The sequence below is a fragment of the Triturus cristatus genome, chromosome 1_1, assembly GCF_964204655.1.
Source record: "Triturus cristatus chromosome 1_1, aTriCri1.1, whole genome shotgun sequence".
NCBI lineage: Eukaryota > Metazoa > Chordata > Amphibia > Caudata > Salamandridae > Triturus > Triturus cristatus.
In genome coordinates, this window is record NC_140579.1 from 1,238,053,950 (window position 1) to 1,238,074,269 (window position 20,320).

Here is a 20,320-nt window from a genome sequence, read left to right on the forward strand (position 1 = left end):
CGAGCACAGAAAGAAGAAGAGAAAAGAAAAGAATGTCCCGTCAGAAGTAACATTTACACCAGACGAAAGAGTAGAAGAAGTGCCACCTGAGGAAATACTGGAAGGAGAAGAAGGGACAGTCACAGAGAGAGAGGAACAGATTGAGGAAGACCCCTGAGGAGTTGTAGGGAACTGCAACACACAGCTAGGTGAAGGGACAAGTAGTCAGCAGGAAAATTGCGTGCCGGAGACCCGAGGAGGGACAAAAGTAGGGCAAACACAAGAGGTGGAAAAAGAGACTATTGAAAAAGAAAAACCAAACGAGACAGAATCTGAAGACAGTGAAACTGAAATACCAGAAGGTCGAGTTCTAAGGAAGAGAACTTGGATCGAGGAAAGAAACAGTAAAGATGGCAAAACAAGAAGGAATGCTAAAGGAGACCTTTGGCCAAACAGAATAAAGAGATTGAGATATCGATTGACACGAGTCCAACCCTCAGCAGCTGAACAAGTGAATGAAGTAACAAGTCAGCATAGAGAAAAGGAGGGAGAGACAGAAGTGTCTGAAGGAAACAAACGATCGAGAAAACCAAACTAGAAGTATAAGTCACCTGAATGGACGGACGTGGCACTGCCTGAACAAGGAGAAGAGGTAGATAGTCAAGGAAATCCAGAGGAGACTTTACTGAAAGTGGAGAAGGAAGAAGAAACAGCGGAAATCCTGAGAGTTATCCTATCCGATATCGGAGAAGAAGAGGAAGATCAGGAAATTCTGTATGTGGATGATGAGAAGGAAGTGAAAAACGATGAGAGGCCAAGCTGAGTGATTTCAAGAAGGTCCTTGTAGAAAATATAAAGGATTGAATAAGAAATTGAAGTATTTGAATCACCTGATAAGGGCCTAGCTCTTGCAGGAAAACTACAAGAAGCGGAGTAGAAGAGGCTAAGTCAAAAGACACGGTTAAATTTAACAAGATGGCTAACATAGATGATAACAAGAGTAGATGTACCTTTATGAGAAGATGGTGCAAGGCATGTTGTTGTTGTACAGGACTATTAATGCTTCTTTGGAGCGTACTCGCTCTTTTGATCTCTTTCAAAGTAACTTTAGATACACTAGAGGGACATACAGAGAATATGACTAACATAGTGAAGAGTTCACAAAAGGTAGTTCCATTTAAAACAAGCATTGAGCATATGCACAAGGATAGGTCTATAATTGATTTTTCTAGCAATGTTTTTTCAAAATTATTGTATGAATACGTAAGAACAATGGACGTAAGGGATTGCTACGTATGTATGCAATTACCTGCCTCTGTTTCAGAAGGAGTGACTTATCATCACCTTCCAGCAACTTATGGAATAACATGTAGCGTTGTAACCAGTATATTTTATCAAGTAGGGAAATTAGAATATAATCTGTCTAATATAGATAACATTCTTGGACAATTGCCCATGAATAATGAATTGAATCCAGCTAAAACTGCTAATGTACTAGGTGAGATTTTTATAGAGACTAAAGAACTAACTTTAGAATATATTTTTAGAAACAATTTAACTTGCAGTTTAAAGACAGAAGAGAAAACATTTCTAGATATGGTCGAAGAAAGGAGATTGAGAATACATAAAAATGCAGAAGGACATAAAGAGGGGGAAAACATTTGGGAAATAGATGGGAAAAAAGAGACAAAGGGTGATGCTAGACCAACAATAGCTATAGATTCACCACAGAAAGGTAAATTATGCATTATGAGGGAAAGATCCCAATATGATTATTATTATATAGGGACAAGTGAGTGTCATGATACATATTTTATTGCTTCTGGATGGGGATTTAGAGGCGGAGAAGATCCAGTTTTTCCTGGACTGTACTATATTTGTGGGAACAAAGCTTATGACAGGTTGCCCGACCATTGGTATGGCACATGTTATGTTGGCCTGGTCTTTCCAAAAATCTTTCACATGGATAGAGTAGAAAATAGTGGATCACATAACCTACTAATGCGTAGTAGAAGAGAAACTTGGCTAGAAATTGTAGGTGATATTTTTGGAGCCTTGATACCAGCAGTGGGAATATCTTTGAATGCAAATAATATTCGGAAATTGTCAACCATAGTGGATCGCTTGTCAACAAGCACCACTGGAGGATTTCTTTTGGTAAATACTGAAATGGTTGCTATGCGTGCTATGATTATGCAAAATCGACTTGCCCTTGATATCTTATTGGCAAAGGAGGGTGGAGTCTGTGGAATGCTGAAAGTTCAACATTGTTGCACTTACATTCCTGATGAAAGCAAAGATCTAAAAGTATATATTAAAAATATTACAGAACTGCATGATGAAATAAAACCACTGGAGGTTGAAAGTATCTGGACTAGAATTAGTAATAAGATGGCTGCTATTAAAACTTTCTTAGGTAAATTAGGTAGTACAATATTAGGGAAAATATTATTTCCATTAACGTGTGTGATTTTCATATTATTAATACTTAGATTAGGATGTATGTGTTGCAGACATAGAAGAAATAAAAAGAAAGTTAGACGAGAAATTATCAAAAAGAAGGAAAAGAAACAAGAAAGAGATTTTAATGAGATAGAATTGGAAGAATAGAAGGAGAGTATGTATGACAAAACAAAAAGAGGAGATGAAGGAGAAACAGAATTTTAATTGAGCAAGAAAACATTTCGAATTTCCATAAAAGGGGAAATAAATTGATTTTTGTGGGTTTTGTTTGTGGTGATAAAATCACCAAAGGGGGGATTGATGGAGCGGGTAAAATATTTTCTTTTTATATACCCAATCCATTTATATACGTTTATATTAAAATGATTAATAATTAATTATAATAATTAATAGCTTGATGTGAAGGTACTAAACCAACCTTATTAACAGAAAGAGCACACGTGGGAATGCGTTGCATGGCAAAATTAATAAGTGAACTAAGTTGTATGCATATTAAAATGATAAATGTTGCTTGAGTAATGTTATTGTGATTTGCGCTTAAATAAACCAGCATTTACGGCTTTGGATGTTGCATATGGCTAGATAAATGCATACACATAAGGGTATTAACAAGGGAATAACACTGTTTTAATCATTTCTATGTATTAATTACGATTTTGTGTTTCTTTGCTTAAAGTTGACTATTCTGGCCTACCAAAAGATGGCCGCCGACTGAAACCTAACTAAAGTACATTACTTCATTGTTAGACCTGGCACCCTTGGCGAGAGTCTCCCTTCCTTTTTTTCGCTGTGTCTCCTCTATTTTTGCTGGTTATAGATGCTCTGGGCGCTGTGCCGCTGCCATTCAGTGCCACAGCGCGAATGCTCCCTTTGTAAAGATGACATATGAATTGGTACATCCATGATTGGCTTATTCAGTTTACCTGTAAGTCCCTAGTAGCGTGGCCGGTGTGTGCCCAGGGCTGGTAAACCGAATGCTGCTGGTGGGCCCGCAGCACTGGTTTGTGCCACCCACAGAAGCAGCTTGTAAAGTGTGTCTCAGACCTGCCACTGCAGTGTCTGCGTGCAGTCCAGAACTGCCATCTTGGCTGTGAAGTGCTCCTGCTTCCCAGCCCCTAAAACCTTCCCTTGGCATCATGTAAGCCCCCCTTATGATAGGGCGCATTGTATGTGTAAGGTAGGACATGCCCTGTTGTATGTAGCATGTCCTAGTAGTGAATTACACCCAATTTCGTTTTTCACTACTGTAAGGCTACCTGTTCTCCATAGGCCAGAATGGGAGGTCTGGGCTATTACATCCAATAGTCCTAACTGACCCACAGAACATGGTAGAAAAACGAATCTAGTATGCCTGAGCTCAGAATATTAAAATACATCTTTTAGTGAAGGTTATTTTTATATTCTGTGTTTGAAACTACCACTTTTAGAGTATAGGTACTTTCTTGCCTAAGCCTTCCAGTTGCTCTGCTATTATGTGTATTGGCTGTCTGGTTTTGGAGGGACAGGGCAGGCTGAGTCAGACCTGGGTTGAATAGAGCGACCTGCCTAGGTGTGAGGGGAGGGGTAGCTCCTGCACTTGAATAGGGCTGTGCCTGGCAAGGTGAAAGCTGGCTCCACCTCCCACTGTGCGTCTGAGGCAGACCCCCTCTTTCTGAAAGGAAGGATGCAGCCTGATCAACAAAGTGCTCCAGGGCTGGGCAAAACTGGTTCTGGCTGGGTTCAGAGGCTTGGGACCCCTAAGAACAAAGACTTTGGGGGTATAAATATTTGTGCACAAACCCCTACAATTTGTATTGCTCCTGGATAACAAGAAGAACCTCTGTCTGTGTGGCTACAGGAATCTGCAAGAGAAGGACTGTCCTTGTGCCTTGTGTGCTGTTTCTAGGACTGGCCTGCAGCTGTTACTACTGGACTTCAAGAAGAGGAAAGGAACTTTGATTGGACTTTTATTTCTTTTGCTACAGCAACTACCCAAGGGCTAGGAGAGAGCTAGCCTCCTGCTGGAGTCTCAGGCACATCAGACTCCACCATCAGCCTCCTGTTTCCTCCCAGCGAGGATTACTATCTGCAGGTGAGGCTCCTGTGTGTTCCAGGACCTCTATTTCTACTGTTGAGAAGAGAGCGCTGAAAATCGTCGCTAACCTCCGTTAGCGAGCCGCTGCAGCTGGTGAGCGTGAGAAAAATCGCCGCTCCGCTGTCGCCGAGCGCTCGCTAACCCCGAAGATCGTCGCAGCACCTGTCTGCGGGCCTGAAAACGCCCGCTATCCGAAGATCGTCGCAGCACCTGTCTGCGGGCCTGAAAACGCCCGCTATCTGAAATCATCGCAACAGGATCATCGCAGCGCGGACGCCGAGCGTTCGCCATTTTCCCCGCATCGAATCCGGATCGTCGCTCCCTCGCGGAGCGCCATCTTTGTCAACGCAGCAAGATCGCACACGCAACAGGCTCGGTGCATCATCCTCCCTTCGCGGCAAGGATTTCATCGCATCACCGGCTTAGCGTGAGGAAGTTTGTCGCTTTGTCCTGCCCGCAACCCAGCGCATCATCCTCCCTCGCGGTAAGGATTCAACGCATCGCTGGTTAGCGTGAGGAAATTTCTCGCTACAGCTCCTTAGCAACATTTTTGTTGCTTTGCTCCAGGAACCAGATACTTTGTGAGTAAAAGGGTCGCAGAGACCCCTGCCTTGAACTAAACATCATTTTGTGCATCCTGAACTATTTTTCCTTGCAGCATTTCTAAAGTAATTATATTTTTATAGTATTGTGGATTTTTACTGTTATTGGTCTTGTGATTAAGTCTATATAAAAATACCTATTTTTCATAACTACTTGAGTGGTGTCCATTTGTAGTGTTCCTCATTATATTACTGTGTATAGTCATAAATGCTTCACACACTACCTCTGAGATAAGCCTAGCTGCTCGTGCTACGTTACCACAGGGTTGAGCAGGGGTTGTCAAAGGGTGTAGGCTGCTTACTCTGACTTAGGAAGAAGGGTCCTTACTTGGACAGTGGCCAGCCATTGCCAACTAGAGACCCCCATTTCTAACATTGGTGGTCAGCGATGAGGATCTGGACTTGCATTTATGATTGCATACAGTAATTATAGTGTACACTACTAGTGAGTGCAAACCATAACACAACCACGTACGTTTTTGAGATTTTTGATTCTATTTTTGATCGATATTGCCAGTTATTATTACAATGGCCAAGCCCAGATCCAATGCCTCTGAGGATCTCTCCTGGGAAGAAGAGAAATTAGACACCTACAATGCCAAGCAGCTCAAATATTTTTGCAAACGCTTCACAGTCCCTATCACAGGTCTCACTAAAAGGGAAGAGTATTACAAGGCGCTGAAGGCCTGGTTAGAAGCCAGGGATGCCCCAAAGAATGTAGAAGAGCCTGTGGAGGGAGGAGAGGATGCAGGAGAGCGGCAGGACGAAATTGTAGATTTGGTAGGGGATAAAGCAGTTTCCAGCCCGGGCACTAGTGTGTCCTCAAGGGGCCTGACTCCAGAAGAGATGGAGGACAGGGATAGAGATAGGCGGCATAATATGGAGATGGCTAAGCTTAAATTGGATGGTCAGAGAGACCTAGAGAATAAGAAGTTGGAAGTTGAGATAATGAAGATGAAATTTGAACATGAGAGAATTTTGAGGGAGTTGGAGATTAAGGCCAAGAGTATTGAGATCTCCCCCTCTGGTGGCAGCATACCGGTAGTGCATAATGAGAGTAGAGTGTATATACCTAAGGAAGTTATTAAGGATTTTCATAAAAGTGAGGATATTGGGCAATGGTTTGCGCTTATGAATTAGCTATGGTGTCCCACCGAGTCCCTGAGAAGGATTGGGGAGCGGGGTTGTGGGGACGCTTTGTGAGTGAGGGGAGAGATACCTTGTTGGACCTACCCCCAGAAAGTAGAATGATTTATGCCCACATGAAGGAAGCTTTGATTACCCGCTATAGTTTGAGCCCTGAAATGTACAGGCAGAGATTTAGAACTTGCAAGAAGATAGAGGGTACCACGTGGGTAGAATATGTGTCTTTTTTTGGCAGAGCAATGGAGCGCTGGGTAAAAGGCAGCAAAGTAGAAACTTTGGAGCAACTGTATGACTTGATTGCATGGGAGCATTTTTCTAGTAACTGTTTTCCTGAGCTACGCCAGCATCTGATAGATTGCAAGCTGACTAACCCTAGGAAGCTTGCTGAGGAGGCGGACCGCTGGGTGAGCACCCGGGTTCGCAAGGGTCCAGTGGGAGACTTCGCCAAAGGTGGGCAGGGTCCCCAGCAGAGAGGTGGGGGGGACAGGGGTAAACCAAGGGAGTTCCACCGAGGGCCCCAAGATAATTCCCAAGGGAACCAGGCAGTGGTATCCCAGCCTCCCCCAGATAAGAAGCCAGTGCCTCCAACAGGTAATCCTGTTCCAAGGAGGCCCCCTATTTGTTTTAAGTGTGGCCAGGTGGGCCACAGATACTTTGACCCCCAATGTCCCCAAAGGGATACTCCTGCACCACCCCGTGCACTGCCCCGCCAGCTTGCTAGTGTAGCCCTGGGGGAGGAGGAGATGGGTGCCCAAGGTGGGTGGGACCCCGTAGAATTGACCCTTGTCTCACTAGGAGACTTTGAAATTGTTCCTAAGCCTGCACTGCCTGATAACACTAAAAAATACAGGCAGTGGGTAACCATCAATGGCCATAGAGTGGAGGCTCTGAGGGACACAGGAGCCAGTGTAACTGCTGTCAGCTCCCGGTTGGTGTCCAAAGAGCAGGTTGTACCCCATGCATTCTACCCAGTAGTGTCTGCAGACAACACAGAGAGCCACTGTGAGGTGGCTCAGGTTCCCTTTGAGTGGGGGGGGTCTCAGGAACTCTTCAGGTGGCTGTGAGGCCCGCCATGCCTGTGGACTGTCTGTTGGGCAATGATTTGGAGAACTCCCCGTGGGCTACGGTGGAGAAGAGAGCTCACTTGCAAATGTTGGGACTGCCTGAGTGGGCATGTGCTACCACTCGGTCCATGGCAGCCAAAGAGAGTATTGAGGAAGACCTGGAGCCTGAGAATATGGCCTAGGTCCCTGCCTTAGAGGGAGGGGGCAGGGGGCGCGGGAAACCGGCCCCCTTGGTTCCCACGGCCCAGGAGGGAGCAGACCCGGAGGGGGATGCCCTGGAGCCTACCGGGGAGCAGAGTACCGACCTGGGGGACCTGCCTGAGCTGACCCAGTGGCAGCAGGAAGGGGGGCCCACCAGGGAGGAGTTTTGTGAACAGCAGAGAACTTGCCCCTCTCTTGAGGGTATGCGGCAACAGGCTGCAGCCCAGGCAGCAGGTGATGTGTCCGGTTCACATCTGATTTATTGGGAGAACAGTCTCCTGTATAGCGAGCCTAAGGTTGCTGAACCGGGGTCAGCCCGTGTGCTGGTGGTACCCGAGTGCTTCAGAACCTTCCTACTGGGGTTGGCCCATGACATCCCATTGGCAGGACATCTGGGGCAGACTAAGACCTTTGAAAGGCTGGTCACCCACTTTTATTGGCCCCAGATGCGCAAAAGTTCAGATACGTATTGTAGGACCTGTGAGACTTGCCAGGCAAGTGGGAAGAGTGGGGGGGAAGATCAAAGCCCCACTCCAACCCTTCCCAGTTGTTAGCACCCCATTCGAGCGAGTGGGCATCGACATTGTGGGGCCTCTGGACCCCAAGACAGCCATGGGCAACAGGTACATCCTGGTCTTGGTGGACCATGCCACCCGGTACCCTGAAGCCATCCCGCTCAGGACAGTGACGGCCCCCGTGGTGGGACGTGCACTGATGGGGATCTTCTCCCGTGTGGGGTTCCCCAGAGAGGTGGTGAGCGACAGGGGGACCAACTTCATCTCCCAGTATATGAAGTCCCTGTGGAAGGAGTGTGGGGTGACTTACAAGTTCACCAGTCCTTACCACCCCCAGGGTAACGGTCTGGTTGAGAGATTCAACCGGACCTTGAAGGGCATGATCATGGGCCTAGAAGAGCCCCTGAGGCGTAAGTGGGACGTCCTCTTGCCATGCCTGTTGTTTGCATACCGTGAAGTGCCACAGAAGTCCTTAGGGTTCAGTCCCTTTGAACTGCTCTATGGCCATCCGGTAAGAGGACCTCTGAGTTTGGTCAAGGAAGGCTGGGAGCAATCTCCCAGGAAACCTCCCCAGGATCTATTTAGCTACATCCTGGCCTTCAGGAACCAAACTCGGCGTTTCAGAAAAATTGCTGAGGCAAATCTGGAAGCCAGCCAGGAGGAGATGAAACGTTGGCACGACCAGAATGCCACTCTGGTCGAATTTCAACCTGGTCAGAAGGTTTGGGTACTGGCCCCAGTGGAGCCTTGTGCGCTCCAAGATAAGTGGACCGGTCCCTTTGAGGTGGTGGAGCGCAAAAGTCAAGTTACCTATTTGGTGGACTATAAATCTCCCAGGAACCCCCTGCGGGTCCTGCATGTGAATCGCCTGAAGCCCCACTTTGAGAGGTCTGAAGTGGGCATGCTCCTTGCCACAGATGCAGGGATGGAGGAGGAAAGTGAGCCTCTTCCTGAACTCCTGTGTGCAGGAGAAAAGGATGGGTCAGTGGAGGGTGTGGTCCTCTCCACCACACTGACCCCTGAGCAACAGTTAGATTGCCGCCAGCTGTTGGGGCAATTCCCTGATTTATTTTCCCTGGTGCCTGGTGTCACTGACTGGTGCGTCCATGAGGTGGACACCGGGGACAGTCCTCCTGTCAAGCACAAGGCTTACCGAGTGACTGACCGGGTAAGGGCCTACATCAAGGAGGAGGTCTCCAAAATGTTTGCTCTAGGGGTGATTGAGTCCTCTAGCAGCCCCTGGTCCAGCCCCGTGGTCTTGGTACCAAAAGCTGCAGCGCCTGGTGACACTCCAGAACTTAGGTTCTGTGTGGACTATCGAGGTCTCAATTCGGTCACGAGGACCGACGCGCACCCCATCCCCAGAGCTGATGAGCTCATAGATCGGTTAGGGGCTGCCCGGTACCTCAGCACGTTTGATCTAACGTCTGGGTACTGGCAGATCGCCTTAACTGATGGGGCAAAGGAGAGGTCAGCATTCTCCACCCCAGACGGGCACTACCAGTTCCGTGTGATGCCCTTTGGAATGAAGAATGCCCCTGCCACCTTCCAGAGGTTGGTCAATCAGGTGTTGGCTGGGCTGGAGGATTTCAGTGCCGCCTACCTGGATGACATTTCAGTATTCAGTTCCTCATGGGAGGACCACTTACACCACCTCTGGGAAGTGTTGATGGCGCTGCGCAGAGCAGGCCTCACAATCAAGGCCAGTAAGTGCCAGATTGGGCAGGGTTCGGTGGTGTACTTAGGACACCAGGTAGGGTTGTGGCCAGGTGGCACCTCTACAGCCCAAGATTGAAACGATCCTGGCGTGGGAGCCCCCAAGGACCCAGACCCAGGTGAGGGCCTTCTTAGGACTCACGGGTTATTACAGGAGGTTTGTCAAGGGGTATGGCAGCATCGTTGCCCCCTTGACTGAGCTGACTTCCAAGAAGCAGCCCAAGATTGTGAACTGGACTGACACCTGTCAGAAAGCTTTCGATGCCCTCAAAACTGCCATGTGTACAGCGCCCGTGCTTCTGGCGCCCAACTTTGCTAAGGAATTTATTGTCCAGACAGACGCTTCAGAGCATGGGGTGGGGGCTGTTCTGTCACAGATGAATGAGGAGGGACTAGACCAACCCGTAGCCTTCATCAGTAGGAGGTTACTTCCACGGGAACAGAAGTGGAGTGCTATTGAGCGTGAGGCATTTGCTGTGGTCTGGGCACTGAAGAAGCTGAGACCATACCTTTTTGGGACTCACTTCCGGGTTCAGACAGACCACAGGCCCCTCAGATGGTTGATGCAGATGAGGGGTGAGAATCCCAAGTTGTTAAGGTGGTCCATTTCCCTACAGGGTATGGACTTTACGGTGGAACATCGCCCTGGTACAGAACACGCCAATGCTGATGGTCTGTCCAGATTTTTCCGCCTTAGTGAAGAGAACTTCCAAGGGGATGGGTAGTTCTCCCCACATTTCAGCTGGAGGGGACGCGTGTTAGACCTGGCACCCTTGGCGTGAGTCTCCCTTCCTTTTTTTCGCTGTGTCTCCTCTGTTTTTGCTGGTTATAGATGCTCTGGGCGCTGTGCCGCTGCCATTCAGTGCCACAGCGCGAATGCTCCCTTTGTAAAGATGACATATGAATTGGTACATCCATGATTGGCTTATTCAGTTTACCTGTTAGTCCCTAGTAGCGTGGCCGGTGTGTGCCCAGGGTTGGAAAACCGAATGCTGCTGGTGGGCCCGCAGCACTGGTTTGTGCCACCCACAGAAGCAGCTTGTAAAGTGTGTCTCAGACCTGCCACTGCATTGTCTGCGTGCAGTCCAGAACTGCCATCTTGGCTGTGAAGTGCACCCGCTTCCCAGCCCCTAAAACCTTCCCTTGGCATCATGTAAGCCCCCCTTATGATAGGGCGCATTGTATGTGTAAGGTAGGACATGCCCTGTTGTATGTAGCATGTCCTAGTAGTGAATTACACCCAATTTTGTTTTTCACTACTGTAAGGCTACCTGTTCTCCATAGGCCAGAATGGGAGGTCTGGGCTATTACATCCTATAGTCCTAACTGACCCACAGAACATGGTAGAAAAACGGATCTAGTATGCCTGAGCTCAGAATATTAAAATACATCTTTTAGTGAAGGTTATTTTTATATTCTGTGATTGAAACTACCACTTTTAGAGTATAGGTACTTTCTTGCCTAAGCCTTCCAGTTGCTCTGCTATTATGTGTATTGGCTGTCTGGTTTTGGAGGGACAGGGCAGGCTGAGTCAGACCTGGGTTGAATAGAGCGACCTGCCTAGGTGTGAGGGGAGGGGTAGCTCCTGCACTTGAATAGGGCTGTGCCTGGCAAGGTGAAAGCTGGCTCCACCTCCCACTGTGCGTCTGAGGCAGACCCCCTCTTTCTGAAAGGAAGGATGCAGCCTGATCAACAAAGTGCTCCAGGGCTGGGCAAAACTGGTTCTGGCTGGGTTCAGAGGCTTGGGACCCCTAAGAACAAAGACTTTGGGGGTATAAATATTTGTGCACAAACCCCTACAATTTGTATTGCTCCTGGATACAAGAAGAACCTCTGTCCGTGTGGCTACAGGAATCTGCAAGAGAAGGACTGTCCTTGTGCCTTGTGTGCTGTTTCTGGGACTGGCCTGCAGCTGTTACTACTGGACTTCAAGAAAAGGAAAGGAACTTTGATTGGACTTTTATTTCTTTTGCTACAGCAACTACCCAAGGGCTAGGAGAGAGCTAGCCTCCTGCTGGAGTCTCAGGCACATCAGACTCCACCATCAGCCTCCTGTTTCCTCCCAGCGAGGATTACTATCTGCAGGTGAGGCTCCTGTGTGTTCCAGGACCTCTATTTCTACTGTTGAGAAGAGAGCGCTGAAAATCGTCGCTAACCTCCGTTAGCGAGCCGCTGCAGCTGGTGAGCGTGAGAAAAATCGCCGCTCCGCTGTCGCCGAGCGCTCGCTAACCCCGAAGATCGTCGCAGCACCTGTCTGCGGGCCTGAAAACGCACGCTATCCGAAGATCGTCGCAGCACCTGTCTGCGGGCCTGAAAACGCCCGCTATCTGAAATCATCGCAACAGGATCATCGCAGCGCAGACGCCGAGCGTTCGCCATTTTCCCCGCATCGAATCCGGATCGTTGCTCCCTCGCGGAGCGCCATCTTTGTCAACGCAGCAAGATCGCACGCGCAACAGGCTCGGTGCATCATCCTCCCTTCGCGACAAGGATTTCATCGCATCACCGGCTTAGCGTGAGGAAGTTTGTCGCTTTGTCCTGCCCGCAACCCAGCACATCATCCTCCCTCGCGGTAAGGATTCAACGCATCGCTGGTTAGCGTGAGGAAATTTCTCGCTACAGCTCCTTAGCGACATTTTTGTTGCTTTGCTCCAGGAACCAGATACTTTGTGAGTAAAAGGGTCGCAGAGACCCCTGCCTTGAACTAAACATCATTTTGTGCATCCTGAACTATTTTCCTTGCAGCATTTCTAAAGTAATTATATTTTTATAGTATTGTGGATTTTTACTGTTATTGGTCTTGTGATTAAGTCTATATAAAAATACCTATTTTTCATAACTACTTGAGTGGTATCCATTTGTAGTGTTCCTCATTATATTACTGTGTATAGTCATAAATGCTTCACACACTGCCTCTGAGATAAGCCTAGCTGCTCGTGCTACGTTACCACAGGGTTGAGCAGGGGTTGTCAAAGGGTGTAGGCTGACTTAGGAAGAAGGGTCCCTACTTGGACAGTGGCCAGCCATTGCCAACTAGAGACCCCCATTTCTAACATTCATCATTTGAACAATGGAGAAAGGCACCTGCACTGACTTCGCTCGTGTCCCTTGTGCGACCTGTCAGACCATGCCCATGAAGACTACCCTGGGCGAGGTGCCAATGCCCCTGAACGTGAAGCAAATGTTGCTATTGGAAATATGAACTGTCGAACCCAACCTGTTACCGACGAACTGATACATTTAGGACTTCGGAGTAGTCTTTCTCATACATTTACTTTGAGACTTCTTCCACATGGGAAAATTTGAAAATGTTTCCTAATGTATTGAGAGGTATTTGAATTCAGCCAATCGTTGGCCTGGGAAATGAGAAAATGTAACTTTAATATGTAAATTTTAGTATAAATATTAGTAGACTAGAGAGGGAATAGGCTAACGCTAGACGCCACTTCATCCAGAAGCTATTGACGGAGAATCGATGATCAGAGATCTTTATGCTGACGGAGAGGACGGAGACTTTATAACTCTGATGAATTTACTGAGGACCAGTTCTGACTTAGAAAACGACAATTAGCCAGAATAGGTAAATATGACAAAAGATGATATTGCATTATTAGGATTTAACCTGCATATAAATTAGATAAAGAAAATCATTATTTGAATTACTGTGTCGGGTGATTATTTCCATTGAAATGTTTATTGATTAATTTGAGAGTAAAAGTATCATTGAACTAAATAACAACTAAATGATTCAATCGACCTCTTGATGGAGGAATTGTTAGGGTGATTCAGGAGAAGTGGTTTCCTCTATCAAAGAGAACAGTTGTGGTTTGAATCTGATGTCCTTTTGTAGGCACGGATAGTTTGAGAGAATCAATGTTGGTGTTATGGGCCCCACCAGCGTATGATGTGTGTATGTGCGTGTGACTGAGAAATCATTCTGTCCGTGGAAGTAGGGGGAAATTGAGTAATCCGAACTGCACCACTACACTTATAGTTCTTTTCCAGACACAAAATGTGATTTAGGGTCTGAACCTTTGAAGTTTTATGTTGGGATTCTGCTTCTTTGAAATGGGCACCTCTTTCCTTTCTTCTTCATCCTGAAGGATGTTTGTGCAGCAGGCAGGACTCAGAAGCTGATTAACCCACAAGAAGATTCATGGTAGTGACCATATTTCACACCTGGGGCCGTATTACGTATTAGCATTGTTTGCGCCCGGCGCAGTTGTGAAAAGGTGCGCTGGACGCAAACAGTGCCAATGCGCCCCACTATGGTGAATGCGCTGCCCTGGTGGCTGCACATTCATGTGAACACACGGAGCAGCTGCTCCGTGTTTTCACAGTGCAGGCGGCACCCACCTGCACTTTCAAAGGAGTTTAGAGATCCCCGAGGGATGTCTGGGGGGTCCATGAGACCCCCTTTTCCCCCTGCAGAGGGCTGCTGTCAGGAGGCGCACTGACAGTGCGCCACCTTTTGAATGGCGCACTGTCAGTGCGCCTTCTGAGGGCTTCTTTGACTGTGCCCCCGCATCTATAATACAACGCGGGCGCAGAGTCAAAGGAATTCCCTTATTTGGATAGGGCACGCCCCTATGCAAATGTGGGAACACCCTCTGTTGATAGCGTTGGCGCTTTAAGTGCGCCAGCGCTATCAGTATTATAGAAGGAGATGCACAAGCATCTGCGCCCCCTTCTATAATACCAAAGTGCCCAGGGAAAGTGCAAAGCGGGCACAAACGCCATTGGGCCCCCGGGCACCTTAAGTAATACGGCCCCTGGATGTCAGCCACAGTGATATGTGCATCAAAGGGTAATCCTGGGCCCTCAGCCTATGATTCTCCTATCAGCCCCATTATCTATTCCTGAGATGTGCCCAGGCCCTTTATTTGTAATCTGTCACTAAATGAAAGAGCCCTTTGAAATGCCGTGGGAGACCCTGCCCCCCATCAAGCAGTGCTTGTCCAACCCAGTTTATAGAGATGCAGCAATATACAATTCTGTCTGTAGGAGATTACTCTACTCCTCATGTTTTCATAAGGAAGGCCTGGGCATCCTACAAAATGGAACCCAAGGTCCTCCGTATAATGTACCTGTGCAGGCACTTTTGCACTCAGCATACATTCACAGCACGCTCCTCTGTCTGGTGTTGTTGTGCCCATGTACCATGCTACCACCAGCATTTTCACATGCAGCACACACACTCAGTCTCCTTACGCTGTTTAATACTACAGTCTCTCTCTACTGCACCAGAGTGTTTCATTTAAATCACCCTCTGCCAGCACACACATGTTTGCCATGTGCACACTGTTCACCCTATACCCTCTGTGTAGTGTATTTCTTATGCACTCAGCACGTTTTAATCATGCACACACTTCCACATCCACCTGATGTAGGCCAACGGTGAGTTAAACACACAGAAGCCAAACTTTCAAAAAGGTGAGTGAACCTGTAGGCCCTAATGACACAGGGTAAAAATTATCTGGCCACTACTACTGATCATTACACAATATGCTGCCACCACCATGCTTAACTTCTGATGAAGGCAGTAGTCTTCCACCCCTATGAGGGTTGCACTTTGGGCGCACCTCCCGGTCCAACAAGACCGTAATCCATGAGACAGGCCCATGTCATGTCGCACACGCATGATCCGTGTTTGCCTGTGACTAAAAATCTGCATTAGGGATCCAGACAACAAGACAGTTGGGTACTCAGGGCAGGGGGACACGTCTTTACCAGGCAGAGGATTTTTCAGATCCAACAGTTGGTAAAAAATAAATGCCTATAAAAACAATTGAAACTAAGATAGTTCAAATACCTGGAATTCGTTTTGTAACATCCACAAGAAGCTGCACGTGGAGCACTGCGGTCTCTGAGTTCTGGAAGAAGCTCTCTTCAGGGTACGCTGTTTCCTCCAGCTACATGAAGTGAAAGAGGACTTGATTAGCCAGGGTCTCTGATGCATAGTTCTTAAGTAAATCTACCTGTAAATAACCGGACGATTTCACAGGTCTTTGCTACTCCTCATACATACAAAAGACTTTGCTTCATCAACAGGAATGGCGTATTTTTGATGAGCCGCTACAATGTGATCGACAAGTTCTTGCTCCTCTGTGGGGAGCTCCACTCTTTGAGAAGTAAGGAAGACAATTACACGTTACATTAAAACGTAGGTTTAAAAGAAAAGCTGACATTTCATATGAATAAGCCTCACTTTTCCAGGCTTTGTTGTGGATGAGACATGCTTGCTGTCGCTACCTTCATCCACCATTTTGATGTTATAAAATAAGCCATTTCTATGTTTTCTGTTTTTTCTAAGCCGCTTGGATTTGCACTAGACTTCAGTTAGCAAGCCTGCAAAATGTAGAAAACATAAAATACAATCAATCTGTACCGAAAAACACTTCATGATTTGCACTTATAAAACTTTAAATCCTTTCAACATACGCAAACTAATTCAAGCAGAGCTACTGACCCAGAAAATTGTTGAACCCCCCCCCCCTCACACACAATGTGCCTGAATGAGTTATGCTTATGAATCACCTTTTTTTGGCTAATTGTCCTTTTGTTTTGCAAATTAATTAGCTGGGTGCAATATATGTGGTCCCCTAATTGGTTACTATTGGCAAAGATGGCTTTCAGTACGTTTCTGATTTTACAACGCAGGTGAGCGAATTCATTTGATTGTTGTTCTCTCTGCAACTACTAAAAACAGAGGGTCCGATTCACAAAGGTAAAGTTTACGACTTTCGGTATTCACAAATAGCATTTACTCCATAGTATTTTGTTGTCACACCTAGTACAAATTGTTGGATTGGAAACCTCTACATGGCTTTGTGAAGCTGTGCCACCATGCCCTAATATATTTTCTGAACACCTTTGTGTTTTATTCCCTGTACACCCGACAATCTTGCGAGTCCACTGGAGTTGCCCCAGTTGTTTATGTTTTGTCATTGGGGCACACCGAAAGTGTATCCCCATTCTGAGTCAGAAAGGCTACCGCCATCTGAACCCAGGTTAAGTGGTTAACTGATGGTGGTGTCAGCATTATTATAGTCACTTGCGCAAACCTTACAATTACCCTGTGGTAACGTTGACTATCATCTGCTTTCATATACGGGGTTCCTTTGCCTTTATCATGCCAGGGGCATGTGTAAAGATGACCATTTTGTGTTTGGTAATGTGAGGTTTCTGATTTAAATGGTAAGTGGTAAGTGTGAGAGCCATTGAATCTAATGTGTGTGTGCTACACAAAATGTTTTTATTGTTTGTGCTGGGCTGGTGATGTTCATATCAGACATGCATTGATCAATCGATTGATTGACTGATTTAGTAAATTTACACCCCACTGGCTTATAGGCACTGAACCTAAAATATTTTAGTTGTAAACGCTGCGAGTATAAGTGTCGACACTGGGCAAGAAGCCTGCACAATCTGTTTAGCCAAAATTACATGGCGTTCCACTAGCAATGGAGAAGCCAACACAGCTTGATTCTGGTAGCTCACTTGACCCATCAGAGTTGTTTAAATGCTGAGCACTCCAAATAGTACTTGGATAACCATCATCAACTCTGCATTGAGGAGGTGTGCACACTAGTGCAGAACAGAAAACTACAAGGTCAGTGGTAGACTCTCTCCCAGATTACTACCCTCCCTCCAGACTGGGCCTACATTTGGTAAAGGCGAGAGAATCACCTTGCTGTTGTGACCTGGAAAGAGAAGGAGCAATGCACCAGCCTGTCAAGGAGCGGGGCTTCACCTGCTAGGAGGAGCGACCTGATGCATGCAAAGATTTGTGCATGTCCCACAAACTGTTGCTAAAAATAAAAAACGCAGGGTAACTTTAGAGAAAAAGACGCAATTGGAAATGATGGTAAAGCTGCACACATGGATGTAGACTTTCCTCATTGCAATCCATAATACTAAATCATTATGGATGTTAACATTCCAAATGGATTTTTCTTGTCTAGACAGTGTAAAACAACTCAGCAACAGTTGGTTTAAATATAGATTTTACGTAATGATGGAAGCATGTCTCAGTGTTTTTTTCATAGCAGTCAACTCGTTATCTTATCAGAAGTGGAACAATTATTATAAGCATCGCTTGTGTTGCAGCATTGAGTGAAGGTAGTGGTAGCTGGTCTGGCCACCAACAAGCCTTGAAAGTGGTAAAGTCAGCATTAAGTTATTTCGACGTCCGGCGGTCCCAGGGAAAATGGTAGCCCCTGAAACTTGCTGGAGGTGAAGACTGCATTTGCCACAATGCAGTAAACACTCTACTTTTAAACACTCTACTTTTGGGAAATCCCTTGGAGGGCCTGATGGCGAGCGATTCTCTTGTTCCTGTAGAATGCCTTTACCTCCGGGCTGCAGGGGACTAGTGCCACTAGTCCAAGGAAGTCTGGAGTTGCCTTTGGCTCTCAAAGGGGCCCCTCTGTCTTGGGGTGCTGGTCTTTCATCCGGGACAAGTCACATTTGTGCAGTTGCAGGGTGGTTGCCACAGTTGCAGAACATCATGCCTTTGTTTTGTGCAGGTCCTGAAGTCTCTTCTGTGTCCTTTGTTGCAAGTTAAATCAGATCTGAGGTTTTGGAGCTAGGGGTACCCTTTAAACCCTAGATTTAGGGGTGTTAGGGGTGTGGGTGCTAGTAGCCAATGGGCTACTAGCCCCAGCGACTTAACCGCCCCTGAGGTGACCAGATCTGAGGGTTTGTGCAACTTTTGCTACCCAGAGTCCCCTATTCTACCACTTTTAAAAATGCCCAAAACCTTCTTTGACTGTACAGACCAGATAGCCTACGCCAGGGGTATGGCTAGTCTTCTGGGGGTTTACACCTTCTGACTACATAACTTTCCCTCCTGCCCAGGTGCAAATGTGCCTGGGGACAGGGAGATGGCTGTTTCCTCCTTTGGGAGGCAACATGGATGCACTTCAGAGGCGGTGTAAGCTTTGAAGCTCACCTCCATGATGTACCACTTCACTAGCCACCCTGTCAGGGAGGGAGATGTCACCTCTATAGCGACCTGGCCTTTGTTTCTGACTCCTGGAAGTGTTCACACCTCCTGGCAGGAGGTCAGATTCCTGTCTTGGCAGCAACAGCTGTGGGCTGTCAGCCAGGGCACAGGAAAGGCTGGGGCAACCATGTGGGGAACCTCTACGGTAGTAACCTGAGTGCATGTCACAGCAAATCTGACATGGGACTCATGTCAGGGCTGATGAAACAAGTTGTTTCATACCAAACATGACATATTTCAGTGGGACTATAATGGAGCTGGCAACCTTGATGCATTGTTCTGGGACTGTGGCAGGTATTCTGAAGTTTACGTGAGCTTTGACATCATGGCCATGTACCACATACTGTGCAGTATGTCTGTCATTCACCAGGGTTGTGAACTGTCCTTGTGTGATGAGTCTGTGCACCTTAGTTCCTCCCAACATTCCTGTGTTTGTCATGGGTGCATGTGCAATAGTCACCTGTCCAGGTGGGCTTCACAGATGCACATTGGTGCAGTTCAGGGTGTGTGGTGTTGAGGGTGGACTGATGTAAATGTTTGCATGGATGGGCCCCTAGCTCCCGTTTGTCCATGGATGACGGGCCATGCTGAGTGATTTGTGTTTGTGTAGATGTGATTTACGTTTGTGGCACAGGACACATGTCTGGGTTTCACAGTTTGTACAACATCTACCTTTGTCATCACAGTGGAGGTGTCATGCATGCTTGTGTCACCCCAATGTCTGGTCCCTGGGGGTAGTGCTGTTGTGTGTCAGTCTCTTGCTGTGTTAGTTTGTGTTCATTCCAGCTTGTGTCACATGTGTCTGTTGTGCTCCCTCTCACCTCACAATGCCTGATGGCCCACTAAGGGGGTCCCAATGATGGGTTACTTTTGTATGGCACTGTGTCCACATCTGTGTCACTGTGGTTCAGCCCTCCTCATGTGTCGTGTAGTTGCCTGGGGATACTGAGACACACACACACACATGTTGTGTCAGATGTGCAGTGTGAGGTTGCCTGTTTGTGTTTGTGCATCTGCACAAGTGCATTGGTATTGCTGTTGTGGGCCATTGTCTGGATGCTGTTTTTGTGATTTACCCTGCTGTCCCTGTGAGTCATATCACATCATTCTGCACATTCATCCTGGTTGTTAGGTGCCATTGCTGGCATGGAATGGGAGTTTGTGACCTGGCACCTACAGTCTACACAGGTTGTTTTGATATGTGTGTCTATTTTCGAGATGTGTGTATGCTTTGTGATGGTCACTTCTGCTTTTGTGTCATTGCACACTGTATGCATTGTCAGCCCCCATGTGTGGTGCTTGTCTGCACATGGCCAAGATTATGTTATGTTTTCACAGCACTGTTAGCCTCACCACATCTCTGTGGGTATGGGACACAACCACTAGTTTGCCACAAAAGTGTTTCGTGTGTTGGGACCGGGATTCATACATGCTGTTTGGCATTTGCAGCTTTGACCATGATGACACTTACCTTTTGGTCACTGTGATGAGGGGGGTTTTAGACCCCATCACCACAATGCTCAACATCTGCTGTAGTTTGGAAGCACACACTT

At 47.0% G+C, this 20,320-nt stretch overlaps 1 pseudogene; it reads right to left on the bottom strand.

Annotated features, from left to right (window-relative positions):
• Nucleotides 1-20,320, bottom strand: part of LOC146871894 (bile acid receptor-like) — a 373,335-nt pseudogene that overhangs the window by 153,327 nt on the left and 199,688 nt on the right.